The sequence below is a fragment of the Bos indicus x Bos taurus genome, chromosome X (genome assembly GCF_003369695.1).
Source record: "Bos indicus x Bos taurus breed Angus x Brahman F1 hybrid chromosome X, Bos_hybrid_MaternalHap_v2.0, whole genome shotgun sequence".
In the NCBI taxonomy this organism is placed as follows: domain Eukaryota; kingdom Metazoa; phylum Chordata; class Mammalia; order Artiodactyla; family Bovidae; genus Bos; species Bos indicus x Bos taurus.
In genome coordinates this window covers 134,733,576-134,749,798 of record NC_040105.1, presented here as the reverse complement: position 1 = coordinate 134,749,798, position 16,223 = coordinate 134,733,576, and the positions used below count along the sequence as shown (strand labels likewise).

Below are 16,223 nucleotides of genomic sequence, written 5' to 3'. Positions count from 1 at the left end.
AGGAAAAGCTATGGTTTTTACAGTAGTCATGTATGGATGTGAGAGTTGGACCATAAAGAAATCTGAGCACTGAAGGACTGACGCTTTTGATCTGTGGTGTTGGAGAAGACTCTTGAGAGTCCCTTGGAATGCGAGGAGATCCAACCAGTCCATCCTAAAGGAAATCAGTCCTGACTATTCAGTGGAAGTACTGGTGCTGAAGCTCCAAAACTATGGCCACCTGATGCAAAGAACTGACTCACTGGAAAAGATCCTGATGCTGGGAAAGATTGAAGGCAGGAAGAGAGGGGATGACAGAGGATGAGATGGTTGGATGGCATCACCGACCTGATGCTCTTGAGTTTGAGCAAGCTCTGGGAGTTGGTGATGGACAGGGAAGCCTGCTGTTCTGCAGTCCATGGGGTTGCAAAGAGTCGGACATGACTGAGTGACTGAACTGAACTGACTGGTAATAAGGCCACCACCCTTAGTGACAGTGGAGGCCTTATGAGGAACAATAAGGGGGCACTTCTAGCCTTCTAAACTTTTGAGGCATGAGAGAAGGCATAATGGGTAACTAGAATACTCACTTTGCTCAGCAGGGGCAAGGATAAGTTATATATATATATATATAAGGCAATACCAAAAGCAACCATTAAAAAGCTACAGAAACAAACACACTCAAAAACACTATTGATAAGGGCTTACCTGGTAGTACAGTGGCTAAGAATTCACCTGTTAATGCAGGGGACACCTGTTAAATCCCTGATCCAGGAATATCCCACATGCCACAGAGCGAATAAGCTCTTGTGCCACAACTACTGAAGCCCACACCTAGAACCTAGAGCAAGAGAAGCCCCCTCCACTTCCTGCAAGTAGAGAAAGTTTGTGTGCAGCAATGAAGACTCAACACAGCCAGAAATAAATGTCAATAAATAATAAAAAAGAAAAAAAAAACTATTGATAGATGAAAATGAAATTTTGTTGTTGTTCAGTCACTAAGTTGTGTCCGACTCTTTGTGACCCCATGAACTGCAACAAGCCAGGCTTCCCTGTCCTTCACTATCTCCCAGAGCTTGCTGAGCTCCACTCAAAATCACGGACTTTCATGCCATCATTGATGCCATTCAACCATCTTATCCTCTGTTGCCTCCTTCTCCTCTTGCCCTCAGTCTTTCCCAGCATCAGGGTCTTCTCTAATGAGTCAGTTCTTTGCATCAGATGGCTAAAGTATTGGAGCTTCAGCTTCAGTATCAGTCCTTCCAATGAATATTCAGAGTTGATTTCCTTTAGGATTGACTGGTTTGGTCTCCTTGAAGTCCAAGGGATTCTCAAGAGTCTTCTCCAGCACCACAATTCAAAAGCACAAACTCTTCAGCACTCAACCTTCTTCATGGTCCAAGTCTCACATCCGTACATGACTACTTAAAAAATATTTAAGTAAAACACAGAAAGGCAGCAAAAAGTAATCAGAGAAATGAAAACCAGAAGAAACAACAAAAAAATAAATGGCAGATGAAGCTATAAGATATCAATAGTTTCCTTAAAAATAAGTGGTCTAAGTGGTGCTAGTGGTAAAGAACCTGCCTGCCAATTCAGGAGACATAAGAGATTGGGTTTGATCCCTGGGTGAGGAAGATCACCTTGAGAAGGGCATGGCAACCCACTCCAGTATTCTTGCCTGGAGACTTCAATATTCCCTCTCAACAATTGACATAACAAATTGAAAAAAAAATCCACAAGAGTATAGAATTTAACAATAACATCAAACACGCTGATCTAATTGATCTTTATAGAGCACTTCATCCCCCTAAAGCAGAAAACACTTTCTTTTAAGGTTCTCACGGAAGATATACTAAGATAGACCACATTTTGGACTATAAAACAAACCAAAATTTTTAAAGCAATTGAAAGCATTCAGAGTATGTTTTCTGACCACAGTGGAATCAAACTAAAAACCAATAACAAGAGAATAACAGGAAAATCCCAGGAGACTTGGGAAACAGACACAGTTCTAGATAATACCTGGGTCAAAGAGGGAGTATTAAAGGAAATAAAAAATGTATTAAATGGAATGAAAATCCAACATGTTAAAATTTGTGGCACAAATTAAAGCAGTGCTGAGAGGGAAATTTATGGCACATATGCATACATTAGAAAAGAGAAAACATTTCAAAGTAGTAAACTAATCTCTTAAGAATCTAAAAAAAGAAGGGCAAGATAAATCTGAAGCAAGCTGAAGGAGTAAAATAATAAAAAGCTGAGATCAATGAAATTAAAAACAGAAAAACAATAGAGAAAATAAATGAAATAAAGAGTTGATTATTTTAAAAGACCAATAAAATTTACAAATTTTGAGCAAGACTGACGGAAAGAAGAGATAAGATACAAAATCCCAACACCAGGAATTAAACAGGATATCACTAAAGACCCTGCAGACATGAAAAACATAATAAGGGAATAATATGAACAACTATTCAAAAATAAATTAGACAACTTACATGAAATGGATCACTTCCTTGAAAAATACAAATTACCACAATTTGTTCAATACAAAATATTTAATTTGAATAACAACATAAATATTAAGGAAATTGAATTCATAAATTAAAAATGCCCCCAAAGAAATCTTCATGATCAGAAATCTGTAGAATTCTACCATATATTTAAAGAAGAATTAAAACCAATTCCATAAAATTTCTTCCAAACAATTTAAAGAGGGAACACTTGGTAATTCATTTTATGAAACTACTGTTAACTCTGATACTAAAACAAGACAAAGATACTATAAAAAAGAAAATTATATGCCAGTATCTCTATGAATATAGATGTAAAAATCCTCAACATAGTATTCAATTAAATCCAGCAGCATATTAAAAGAGTTACACACCATACCCAAGTGGCATTTATCACTATAATTGCAACAGTGTTTCAACACATGAGTATCAATGTATTTTTTATACATATGCAATTTATTCTCCAGTCTTCCCTGGTGGCTCAGATGGTAAAGAATCTGTATGCAACACAGAAGACCTGGGTTCAGTCCCTGGCTCATGAAGATCCCCTGGAGAATGAAATGGGAACCCACTCCAGTATTTTTGCCTGGAGAATTCCATGGACAGAGGAGCCTGGAGGCCTGTAGTACACGGGGTCACAAAGAGTCAGACACAACTGAGTGACTAACACACACACATACACACACACACATACACACGCTATTCTCTACAGATACATATTTTTTTGCTTTATAGAAACTAAAATACCCGTCAGGAACATCTGTTAAAACTGATAAATTGAAACTTATAGATTAAAAAAATTTAGCTCTGTGGAAGAAGTCCTTGTAAGGATGAAAGTGTAAGTTATGGATTGGGATCAGATCAGTCGCTCAGTCGTGTCCGACTCTCTGGAAGGAATGATGCTAAAGCTGAAACTCCAGTACTTTGGCCACCTCATGCAAAGAGTTGACTCATTGGAAAAGACTCTGATGCTGGGAGGGATTGGGGACAGGAGGAGAAGGGGACGACAGAAGATGAGATGGCTGGATGGCATCACTTACTTGGTGGACGTGAGTCTGGGTGAACTCCGGGAGTTGGTGATGGACAGGGAGGCCTGGCATGCTGCGATTCATGGGGTCGCAAAGAGTCGGACACGACTGAGTGACTGATCTGATCTGATCTGATCTGATATACTTGACAGTAAAATGTGAAATAGTATAGCAACTCTGGGAAAGTTTGTCAGTCAAGAGCAAAACAAAAACCTAAATAAATAAATAAAAGCTCTAAACTTGTGACTAGCATTCAGTTCTGTTCAGTCGCTCAGTAGTGTCTGACTCTTTGCAACCCCATGAATCGCAGCAGGCCAGGCCTCGCTGTCCATCACCAACTCCTGGAGTTCACCCAGACTCACGACCACCGAGTAAGTGATGCCATCCAGCCATCTCATCCTCTGTCGTCCCCTTCTCTTCCTGCCCTCAATCCCTCCCAGCATCAGAGTCTTTTCCAATGAGTCAACTCTTCGCATCAGGTGGCCAAAGTACTGGAGTTTCAGCTTTAGCATCATTCCTTCCAAAGAAATCCCAGGGCTGATCTCCTTCAGAATGGACTGGTTGGAGTCCTTGCAGTCCAAGGGACTCTCAAGAGTCTTCTCCAACACCACAATTCAAAAGCATCAATTCTTCGGTGCTCAGCTTTCTTCATAATCCAACTCTCACATCCATACGTGACCACTGGAAAAACCATAGCCTTGACTAGATGGACCTTTGTTGGCAAAGTAATGTCTCTGCTTTTGAATATGCTATCTAGGTTGGTCATAACTTTCCTTCCAAGGAGTAAGCGTTTTTTAATTTCATGGCTGCAATCACCATCTGCAGTGATTTTGGAGCCCCAAAAAATAAGTCTGACATTATTTCCACTGTTTCACCATCTATTTCCCATGAAGTGATGGGACCGGATGCCATGATCTTCGTTTTCTGAATGTTGAGCTTTAAGCCAACTTTTTCACTCTCCTCTTTCACTTTCATCAAGAGGCTTTTGAGTTCCTCTTCACTTTCTGCCATAAGGGTGGTGTCATCTGCATATCTGAGGTTATTGATATTTCTCCTGGCAATCTTCATTCCAGCCTGTGCTTCTTCCAGTCCAGCGTTTCTCGTGATGTACTCTGCATATAAGTTAAATATGCAGGGTGACAATATACAGCCTGACATACTCCTTTTCCTATTTGGAACCAGTCTGTTGTTCCATGTCCAGTTCTAACTGTTGCTTCCTGACCTGCATATAGGTTTCTCAAGAGGCAGGTCAGGTGGTCTGGTATTCCCATCTCTTTCAGAGTTTTCCACAGTTTATTGTGATCCACACAGTCAAAGACTTTGGCATAGTCAATAAAGCAGAAATAGATGCTTTTATGGAACTCTTTTCCTTTTTCCATGATCCAACGAATGTTGGCAATTTGATCTCTGGTTCCTCTGCCTTTTCTAAAACCAGCTTGAACATCTGGAAGTTCACGGTTCACATATTGCTGAAGCCTGGCTTGGAGAATTTTGAGCATTACTTTACTAGCGTGTGAGATGAGTGCAATTGTGCGGCAGTTTGAGCATTCTTTGGCATTGCCTTTCTTTGGGATTGGAATAAAAACTGACTTTTTCCAGTCCTGTGGCCACTGCTGAGTTTTCCAAATTTTCTGGCATATTGAGTGCAGCACTTTCACAGCATCATCTTTCAGGATTTGAAATAGCTCAACTGGAATTCCATCACCTCCACTAGCTTTGTTCATAGTGATGCTTTCTAAGGCCCACTTGACTTCACATTCCAGGATGTCTGGCTCTAGGTCAGTGATCACACCATCATGATTATCTGGGTCGTGAAGATCTTTTTGTACAGTTCTTCTGTGTATTCTTGCCACCTCTTCTTAATATCTCCTGCTTCTGTTAGGTCCCTACCATTTCTGTCCTTGATCGAGCCCATCTTTGCATGAAATGTTCCCTTGGTATCTCTAATTTTCTTGAAGAGATCTCTAGTCTTTCCCATTCTGTTGTTTTCCTCTATTTCTTTGCATTGATCGCTGAAGTAGGCTTTCTTATCTCTTCTTGCTATTCTTTGGAACTCTGCATTCAGATGCTTATATCTTTCCTTTTCTCCTTTGCTTTTCGCTTCTCTTCTTTTCACAGCTATTTGTAAGGCCTCCCCAGACAGCCATTTTGCTTTTTTGCATTTCTTTTCCATAGGAATGGTCTTGATCCCTGTCTCCTGTACAATGTCACGAACCTCATTCCATAGTTCATCAGGCACTCTATCTATCAGGTCTAGGCCCTTAAATCTATTTCTCACTTCCACTGTATAATCATAAGGGATTTGATTTAGGTCATACCTGAATGATCTAATGGTTTTCCCTACTTTCTTCAATTTAAGTCTGTATTTGGCAATAAGGATTTCATGATCTGAGCCACAGTCGGCTCCTGGTCTTGTTTTTGCTGACTGTATAGAGCTTCTCCATTTTTGGCTGCAAAGAATATAATCAATCTGATTTTGGTGTTGACCACCTGGTGATGTCCATGTATAGAGTCTTCTGTTGTGTTGTTGGAAGAGGGTGTTTGTTATGACCAGTGCATATTCTTGGCAAAACTCTATTAGTCTTTGCCCTTCTTCATTCTGTATTCCAAGGCCAAATTTGCCTGTTACTCCAGGTGTTTCTTGACTTCCTACTTTTGCATTCCAGTCCCCTATAAGGAAAAGGACATCTTTTTTGGGTGTTAGTTCTAAAAGGTCTTGTAGGTCTTCATAGAACCATTCAACTTCAGCTTCTTCAGCGTTACTGGTTGGGGCATAGACTTGGATTACTGTGATATTGAATGGTTTGCCTTGGAAACGAACAGAGATCATTCTGTCATTTTTGAGATTGCATCCAAGTGCTGCATTTTGGACTCTTTTGTTGACCATGATGGCTACTCCATTTCTTCTGAGGGATTCCTGCCTGCAGTAGTAGATATAATGGTCATCTGAGTTAAATTCACCCATTCCAGTCCATTTTAGTTCACTGATTCCTAAAATGTCAACATTCACTCTTGCCATCTCTTGTTTGACCGCTTCCAATTTGCCTTGATTCATGGACCTGACATTCCAGGTTCCTATGCAATATTGCTCTTTACAGCATTGGACTTTGCTTCTATCACCAGTCACATCCACAACTGGGTATTGTTTTTGCTTTGGTTCCATCCCTTCATTCTTTCTGGAGTTATTTCTCCACTGATCTCCAGTAGCATATTGGGCACCTACTGACCTGGGGAGTTCCTCTTTCAGTATCCTATCATTTTGCCTTTTCATACTGTTCATGGGGTTCTCAAGGCAAGAATACTGAAGTGCTTTGCCATTCCCTTCTCCAGTGGACCACATTCTGTCAGATCTCTCCACCATGACCTGCCCATCTTGGGTTGCCCCACGGGCATGGCTTAGTTTCATTGAGTTAGACAAGGCTATGGTCCTAGTGTCGGAGAAGGCAATGGCACCCCACTCCATTACTCTTGCCTGGAAAATCCCATGGATGGAGGAGCCTGGTCGGCTGCAGTCCATGGGGTCACAAAGAGTCAGACACAACTGAGCGACTTTATTTTCACTTTTCACTTTCATGCATTGGAGAACTAAATGGCAACCCACTCCAGTGTTCTTGCCTGGAGAATCCCAGGGATGGGGGAGCCTGGTGGGCTGCCGTCTATGGGGTCACACAGAGTCACAACTGAAGCGACATAGCAGCAGCATGGTCCTAGTGTGATTAGATTGACTAGTTTTCTGTGAGTATGGTTTCAGTGTGTCTGCCCTCTGATGCCCTCTTGCAACACCTACCATCTTACTTGGGTTTCTGTTACCTTGGGCGTGGGGTATCTCTTCACGGCTGCTCCAGCAAAGCACAGCCATTGCTCCTTACCTTGGATGAGGGGTATCTCCTCACCGCCACCCTTCCTGACCTTCAACGTGGGATAGCTCCTCTAGGCCCTCCTGCGCCCATGCAGCCATGGCTCCTTGGACATGAGGTTGGTCCTGCCAACCACTGCCCCTGGCCTAGCAATTGTACTCCTAGACATTTATCTCTGAAAACTTATGTTGAAACAAAAACTTGTACATGAATGCTTATAGCAGGTTTGTTTGTGATAACTCCAAACTGAAAATAACCCAAATTGTTCTTCAATCGATGAATGGTTAAACAAACAGTGGTATACCTTGGAATACTTACTTGGAAATAAAAACAAATGGAATATTGATACAAGCAACAACGTAAATGAATCTCCAGAGAAGTATACTTAGTGAAAAACAGCTGATACTAAAACCTTATCTATTAAACAATTTGATTTATGCAACATTCTTGAAATGACAAAATTATAGACATGGTGAACTGATCAATGATTACGCTAGGTCAGGGACAGGGCAGAGGGTAGGGATGAGTGTGGGTGTGACTAAAAAAAGAGGAAAATGAATGATCCCTGTGATGGAAATCTTCTGTATCTTGACTATACTAATGTCTATATCTTGGTTGTGATTTTGTACTACTTTCGGCAAATATTACCATTGGAGGAAATGTGTAAATGCTACATGCAGGATCTCTCTTTACTATTTGTTACAACTGCAAGTGACTCTATAATCATCTCAAGTTAAAAGCTAATTTATAGCTGAGTAATTCCATTGTGTATATGTACCACAACTTCCTTATCCATTCATCTGTGGATGGACATCTAGTTTGCTTCCATGTGCTACCTATTGTAAATGGTGTTGCAATGAACATTAGGGTATATCTTTCTTTTTCAATTATGGTTTCCTCAGAAAGAAAGACAAATACTGTATATTAACGCATATATTTGGAATCTAGAAAGCTAGGTACTGACCATCCTACGTGCAGTGCAGCCAAGGAGACACAAAGAACAGAATTTTGGACAAGTGGGAGAAGGAGAGGTGGGATGATTTGAGAGAATAGCATTGAAATGTGTACATTACCATATGCAAAACAGATAGACAGTGGGAGTTTAATATATAATGCAGGGAACCCAAAGCTGATGATCTATGACAACCTGGAGGGATGGGGTGGGGAGCAAAGTGGAAGGAGCCTTCAGGAGAGAGGGTACATGTGTATGCCTATGACCGATTCATGTTGACTTATGGCAGAGGCCATCACAATATTGCAATTATCCTACAATTAAAATAAATACATTGTTTAAAAGTTAATTTAAACATGAATGCATGTAAAACGATGAGTACAATTAGGGACAATCAGTAAGTGCTAAATAAAAGATTTGATACAGTTTTGTTTTGTTGTGGCTATTTTTGCCTTGTCCTTGATGTTTTCCTTTTGGTCCATGGCTTGGGCCAGGGCTCCAAGGTAGTTACAAAGCTGTCTGGTGACTGCAGGGAGAGGCTTAAGACAGAAGCCCTGACTTCAGGGGGATGTAGAGGGGCCCTTCTAAGGTTTCTGGGCTCCTAGGCTGGTTGAGGGTGAACCTTTGGAAGAGTTACTGGCTCAACTCTCCCTCCACCCCACCCTCAGTCTGCAGGGGTTGGGGTATGGGCTATGGGTGGTTGTAATCTACTTGATGAGTTTCAGTTGCTCCTCTGGGAAGCCACTCTCTAGGAAGTCACAGGCATGGAGGTCTGTGCGAGCAGAACCCAGGGCAGGCAGGTCCAAAAAGGCCTGGCTCAGGTTCTTCTCCAGGGCTGTGGCAGTTTCCTTATTGTCTAGAGTTTTATCCCATTCATCTTGGGACAGCTTCTGCACTCCTGAAAGAGGGTAGGGACACGGCGACAGTTTTGAATCTTTAAGAGATGCTGAGCGCCCTTAAGCTTCTCCACCGTGAATTCACAGAAGTGACCCACCCCCTCCAGAGCCACAACCTCTTGATTGAAATAGAAGCCCAGAGAGAGGTAAGTGTTAGATCCAAGTTCAAGATGAGCCCATGGTTGATGGTGGCCTTCGTCTAAGTGGAATAATTCTGACGAATCTGGGTGCCCATGGTGGGTCAGCCATAACCAGTTAAGCAACAACAACAAAAAATAAAATGGCATTGGCTGGCCCAGGAGGCTGAGGAGGGCAGAGAAGATAGTCTCAGAGGATGTGATTGGAAAAGAGGCTGAAGGGTGGTCCGAGGCTGGAAGAAGGGGTGTCTACAAGTGTGGTACAAACAATGTTGAACCAAGAGATAGATCCATGGACCACTGGGTGTGCTATGAATAGTTTTAAATTGGAAGATAGTCACTACTTGTGAACAGATGAAAATTATAATTGCTAAGTATTGTCCTACGGATATTGACAGGTGAAATTATTTTACCGGTAATGAGAAAGAAGGCCTGAAATAAGAAAGGGTTACTCTGGTGAAAGAGGGAAAGGAAGGAAGGGAGGAAAATCTTTTGGGTAAAAGGATAGTAGAAAAAAAGGTAAATCAAGAGAGAATGAGACAAAATGGAGAGAGAGAGAGAAGAGGGAAGGAAGTAAAGGATGGAGAGAGAAAAGTGCAAGTAAACAAGAGGAAATCTTCCATACAGGTCAAGTAAAGGTTTAGCTTCTTGGTGGACATCAGTGACACTGTTATAAGGGGCAACACCTGTTCTCCTCCAATACTGGTAGAGAGATTCATTAGAAATTTACTCCTTTGAATTAATGACCTATGAAGACTAGGGCAAATGCCTTTCTGAGAGGTAACATGTTGCTCATCTCAGTTATTAGAACTCTTGTGTAAAGTCACTTATTAGTCACTTAAAGGATCTAGATGAAAGAGGGCAAATAACCCATTAGAAAGGAGTGAGTAATTAAAAATTCACAACATGTGATCTTAAATTGAGAGCATCTGGCAACAGTGGTCCCTGCTTATGTTAAAAGTGTTTGGGGATGAGGATGATGTGAGAGGCAGTGCCTACAGAAAGGTAGGTGAACAGTGAGGAACCTTCTGAAAATAAAATGCAATGTTTGTTTGAACCATGTGGAATTGCCATTTTAGTTGGTTAAGTAATGTTCCATATGGTTCCACCTAATATGTGTGAAAGCACTTGAGAAACTCTAGTAAAATGTTTATATGAATATGTTACTTTGAGGCAGGGGACAATCGCATTGGGGAAAAAAGGACAAGATATAGAGTCTGGAGACCTTCCTTATTAGTTCTAGCTTTGCCACTTCTTTGTGTGACCTTGAGTGCATCACTTCACCTGAGAAGTCTTCTGTCTTGGTCTGTGTGCAGGTTGGAAAGTAACTGCCAGACATGAAGCAGAATTAGAGGAGATGCTATTAGAACAGTGCACTGGCTCAAAGGAGAGCTGACCCCTTTTATGGGTTAGTAGTCAATGTTTACAGCCTCAAGACAAAGAAAAAATCCTGCTGGAAGGGTGGCATTAGGTGATTGGTTAGGGTGCTCTAGGTGGGTATTTTTACCTAATATGGGGGCCGGTTTAGGTCAGTGGGGCTCATGGCAATGGTTGCAATGGATCTAAGTCAGTTCCAGGGATGGCCTTGGTACAAGGCTTTACACCCGTGACCTTGGACTAGGGCTCCACATTCTCTTTTGTGAAATGAGAATGCTAACATTTCCCAATCTCTGTTCAACTTCAGAGCTTCTAGGTGAGGACAAAATGAGTTAGCTTATTTAAAAGTGCATTGCAAACCACACTGTTCCATCCAATGCAAATGAATCAGGGTAAATGCTGTGTTCATATATCTGTCCAAATGCAAATGAATCAGGGTAAATGCTGTGTTCATATATATTAAAACAAGTTGTGTTAATTTTAGATGTAGATTTTTTTGTGTCTGCTTTTTTAACTTTTAACATTTTTTTCCTTTAGTGACATTTGAGATAATTAAATTATCTTAAACCATAGATGGAAAATTTTTGTTGTTGGATTCTAAGTTGCAGGTTTTTCAGGGGTATAGGGGGATTAAATGAAGAATGACCCCTGTCATATGAGAAAGGTGGGTTCAAGGTACAAAAATAATGTGAAGATCCCACAGCTTTCCTTACTCCCAACAAAACATCTTTGTTTTCTGTTCTTTTTAAAGCCTGAAGAGTCAATCTGTTTTCTATGAAGTAAAAACACTTATATACTGTCAGACTCCTTGTCAAGCTGTATCATCATCTCTAATGACATGGAGGTGTTATTTAGTTTGTCCTTCATTTATCTGGCAGGCAACCAAATTGCATCCATGTTTTTCCACTCTTGATCATTGTCAAGAAGATTTTTTTCCTTTATACTTGTCAAAGTTAAAAGGGCTTGAAAAGTATTTAAGTGGGTAAGTGAAACATTTAATATTCTTGTAGGTTATTCTTCATTGATAAGAGCCTGTTGTGAATTTTTTCTTGTCACCCAGTTTGGAAGAAACCATCAGCAATCTAGCTTTAGCATGTCTCTATTACCATTTTAGACTGGGGAGGAAGGTTGTCATGGCCAGTACTACTGTCCCCATTTAGCTGATAGAGATATTGATATCCAGTAAGACTCTGCCTGTACACAAAGAAGATAAAACAACAAAAGTCAACAGTAGACAATCACCAGACTGCATCATGAAAAACACCAATTGGTACAGAGTGCTAAAGCAGGTTTCATAACCAATAATACACTTAAGCAAACATGCCTGTAGCAATGTCTATTAATCACACACACACATATAAAATAGTCCCATCCAATTATAGTGACTGATTTTGACTTACTACAGTGTATTTTGATGGCCATATATGACAATAACATTAGTAAAGTGTACAAATGATTTGTTTATATTGTGACATAAATACTATCTTTAAAAAACTAGAACTAAGGCTTTAGGATAATTTATAACCTTCCAGTAAGTAGATATATGCCTAAACCAATCTGTACCCTGACATTTCACTTGTTCAATTATATTGTGAGATACTGCCATATGGTGTGGATTGTCTCATTTTATAGGATCCCTGTAACCTATCAATGGTATGTGCTATGCTTAGTGGCTCAGTCGTGTCCAACTATTTGGGACCCCATGGACTCTAGTCCATTAGGTTCCACTGTCCATGGAGATTCTCCACGCAAGAATACTGGAGTGGGTTGCCATGCCCTCCTCCAGGGGAATCTTCCCAGACCAGGGATTGAACCCAGGTCTCTCACATTGCAGGCAGATTCTTTACCATGAGCCACCAGGGAAGCCCTATCAATGGTATATATCCATTCATATTTCACATAGTAGATTTCATATGGTACCATGAGATATATGACACCATATCTAATCCTTTTGATTTGATAGACAAGTTGTTAGAAAAAAAAAAAATCTCTTCTGGCTTGCCTAAATAACAAAATGCCTTTTATTTCCTGCTTGGAACCATCGATTTTCTATTCCTTCCAATCAGAGCCCACGTGTCTCATTTGTTGGTCACCTCATTTCACACTCTTCCATACTGTAGATTCATTTCCACTAAGCACCAATGAAACATTTCCTTACTTCAAAGTTTGGTTTGAAGTTTATTTGTCTATGATGTATTCCTTACTGTACCAAAATGAATTTGGTTACGCCTTTATTGTACCTTTCCTTAGAACATTTGTTCATTACCAAGGCATTATTTTCATGTGTTCCTGAATGATAAGTATCTGGGAAACAGGATAAACTGGCATTCAATCAATACTTAGGACTTTATTGATCACCTGCAATATACAAGCCACTTGAGAGTTCTAAAGAATAAAAAAAGAATAAGGGATGCCAGCACTCTGCAAGGCAGAATTAAATAATTAACAGATATACTGCAAAATGCTATGAGCAGAAAGGAAGAAACAAGTTTATTCAGTTTACTACTGTAGCTTGTTTCCACTTTCTTAATAGGATACTTTGCACAGAAGTATTTAATTTTGATGAAGTCCATTTTGTTTTTAAATTTTGTTGCTTGTGCTCTTGGTATCATATTTAGGAACCCTTTGCCAAAACCCAAAACATGAAAATCTGCAATTGTTTTCTTCTAAGACTTGTATAGTTTCAATTATTAAATGAATGTCTTTAATCCTTTTTGAGTAAATCTTTGTATATGGTGTGATATAGGTACACTTTGATTTTTTCATGTGGATATCCAGTTGTTCCAGCACTGCTTATTGAAAAGATTATTACCCTTGAATGATCTTGGCATCCTTGTTGAAAATCAGCTGAACATACTTGGGCTTTCAGTTCTGTTCCATGGATTAATATGCCTATCCTTATGCTACTACTACATGGTGTCATTGCTGTAGCTTTGTGGTCCATACTGAAATCAGGAAGTGTGAATCCTCCAATTTTTTTCATCTTTTTCAATATTGTCTCAGCTATTTGGAGTTCCTTGCAATTCCACATAAATTTAAAGATTGGCACTTCCATATCTGCACAAAAAGCCATTGGGCTTTTGATAAATGGAATATTTTGGAAATACATTGAATATTTTGGAAGTACATTGAATCTGTAGATTACTTTGAGTAATCCTGACAGTTTATAATATTGTCTTTGTGTTTATGAACATAGGATATCCTTCCACTTCTTTATATCTTTTTAGTGTACTTGAACAATATTTTGGACTTTTCACTGTAAAATTCTTGTATATTGATTCCTAAAGATTTTATTCTTTTTGAGCCTATAGTAAAGTGAATTGTTTTGTTTATTTTATTTTTTGATTCTGCATTGGCATTGTATAGAAAAAATCAATTTGTGTATATTCATTTTGTATCCTGCAATTTTACTGATTTTTTAGCTGTAAGCCTTTATTTATTTATTTTTTTTGGTGTGTGTGTGTGTGTGAATTCTTTAGCATTTTTTTATATAAGGTTGTTTTGTCTATGAACAGATTTAGTTTTACTTCTTCTTTTCTGTTTTAGCTACTTTCATTTCTCCCTCTTGTCAACTTTTCTAGCTAGAACTTCTTGGTATTATGTTGAATACCAGGGTGAAAGTGAATTTCTAGTCTTGTTCCTGAGCTTAGGGGAAAAGCTTTCAGTTTTTCCACTAGTGAGTATAATATTAGCTGTGGGTTTGTCATGAATAACTTTATCATGTTGAGAAAGGCCCCTTTTATTCCTAGGTTTTGAGGGTTTTTGTCATGAAGGAGTGTTGAAATTTATCACATGCTTTTCTTTCCTCAATTGAGATTGTGTTTGGTTTTTTTCCCCACCTCCATTTTACTAATGTGTTTGATTTTCGGATGTTGAAATACCCCTGCATTTCTGGGATAAATCCCACTTAGTCATGATATGTAGTCCTTTTAATACTGCTGGACTCTGGTAGTGTTCAATAGAGAGTTTGCATCTATAATATTTTCATGAGGGATATTGGTCTGTATTTTTCTTGTTTTGTCCTTGTCTGGCTTTGATATCAGGGTAATGCTGGCTTCATGGAATAGAGAGAATTACTTCCTTTTCTATTTTGGAAGAAGTTTTCAGAAGGATTTTGTTAATCTTCTTTAAATACCAGTGAAGCCATCTGGTCTTGGGCTTTTCATTTGTGGTAGGTTTTTGATTCAATCTCTATAGTTTTAGATGTGTTTCGGATTATCTATTTTTTGAGTCAGTTTTGGTAATTTGTGTGTTTCTATAAATTTGTCCATTTCATCTTGGTTAATATAATTTGTTGCTTTTCAGTTTATAGTATTTTCCTATAATCCTTTTATTTATATAACACCAGTAGTGATATCCCCATTTTAATTTCAGATTTTAATTATCTGTGTCTCCTCTCTTTTTCTTAGTCACTCTAGCTAAAGAATTATCAATTTTGTTGATCTTTTCAAAGAACAAACTTTTGGTTTCATTAGTTTTTTTAAAAAAATTCTATCCATTCTGTAGTTTTTATTTTCTTCCCTCTGATAGTTTTGGATTTAGTTTGCTCTTTTTATAGTTCCTTAAGGTATAAGTTTTGGTGATTGGTTTTTGAGATTTTTCATCTTTCTTAAAGTAGTTTTTATAGTATATTTTTCCATATAAGCACAGCCTTTGCTGCATCTAACAAGTTTTGGTATGTCATGTTTTGTTTTCACTGGTCTCTAAATATTTTCTAATTTCCCTTGTGATTTCTTTGATCTAGTGTTTGCTTGAGAGTGTGATATATAATTTTCATATATTTGTTAATTTTCCGGATTTCCTCTGATATTTTATTTCTAGTTTCATTCAATAAAATTCACTGTTGTCAGAGAAGGTAAATTGTATAACTTTAATTTTTTAAAATATATTGAGATTTTTTTTATGGGTTAACACAAGGTCTATCATGGAGAACGTTCCATGTAAAGTTGAGAAGAGTTGCTTATGATTTTTCTGTGGAGTGATTCTGTCTCTGTCTAGGAAAAGACATTAAATTGACTGTTGCAACTATGCTTAAGGAGCTAAAGCAAGCCTTGGACAAAGAACTAAAGGAAAACAGAAGAATGCTTCCTCAACAACAACAAAAGAATAATAATAAATATAAAAATTATAAAACAGAAGCAGATATAATTTCTGACACTGAAAAATACTGAAAGCAGTGAAAAATCTAATTGTATATGGTTATTCAAGTCCTCTATTTCTTCACCTATTGTCCGTTTGGTTGATCTATCAATTATAAATGGGTTATTGAACTCTCTGATTACATGAAGCTGTTGTTTTCTTTCTCACTATAGTTCTGTCAAATTTTGCTTCATATACTTTTGAGCACTGTTTGTTAGGTTTGCATACGTTTACAGTTGTTACATATTCTTGATACACTGACCTTTTTATCAGTATAAAACATCCTTTGTCTCTGGTAACACTTTTTGACTAAAATCCTGTTTTGTATAATATTAGTATAGC

At 38.7% G+C, this 16,223-nt stretch overlaps 1 pseudogene; it reads right to left on the bottom strand.

Annotated features, from left to right (window-relative positions):
* Positions 1 to 9,022: 9,022 nt before the first annotated feature.
* Positions 9,023 to 9,463, bottom strand: LOC113888195 (annotated as a pseudogene).
* Between the last annotated feature and the right edge of the window lie 6,760 nt (positions 9,464 to 16,223).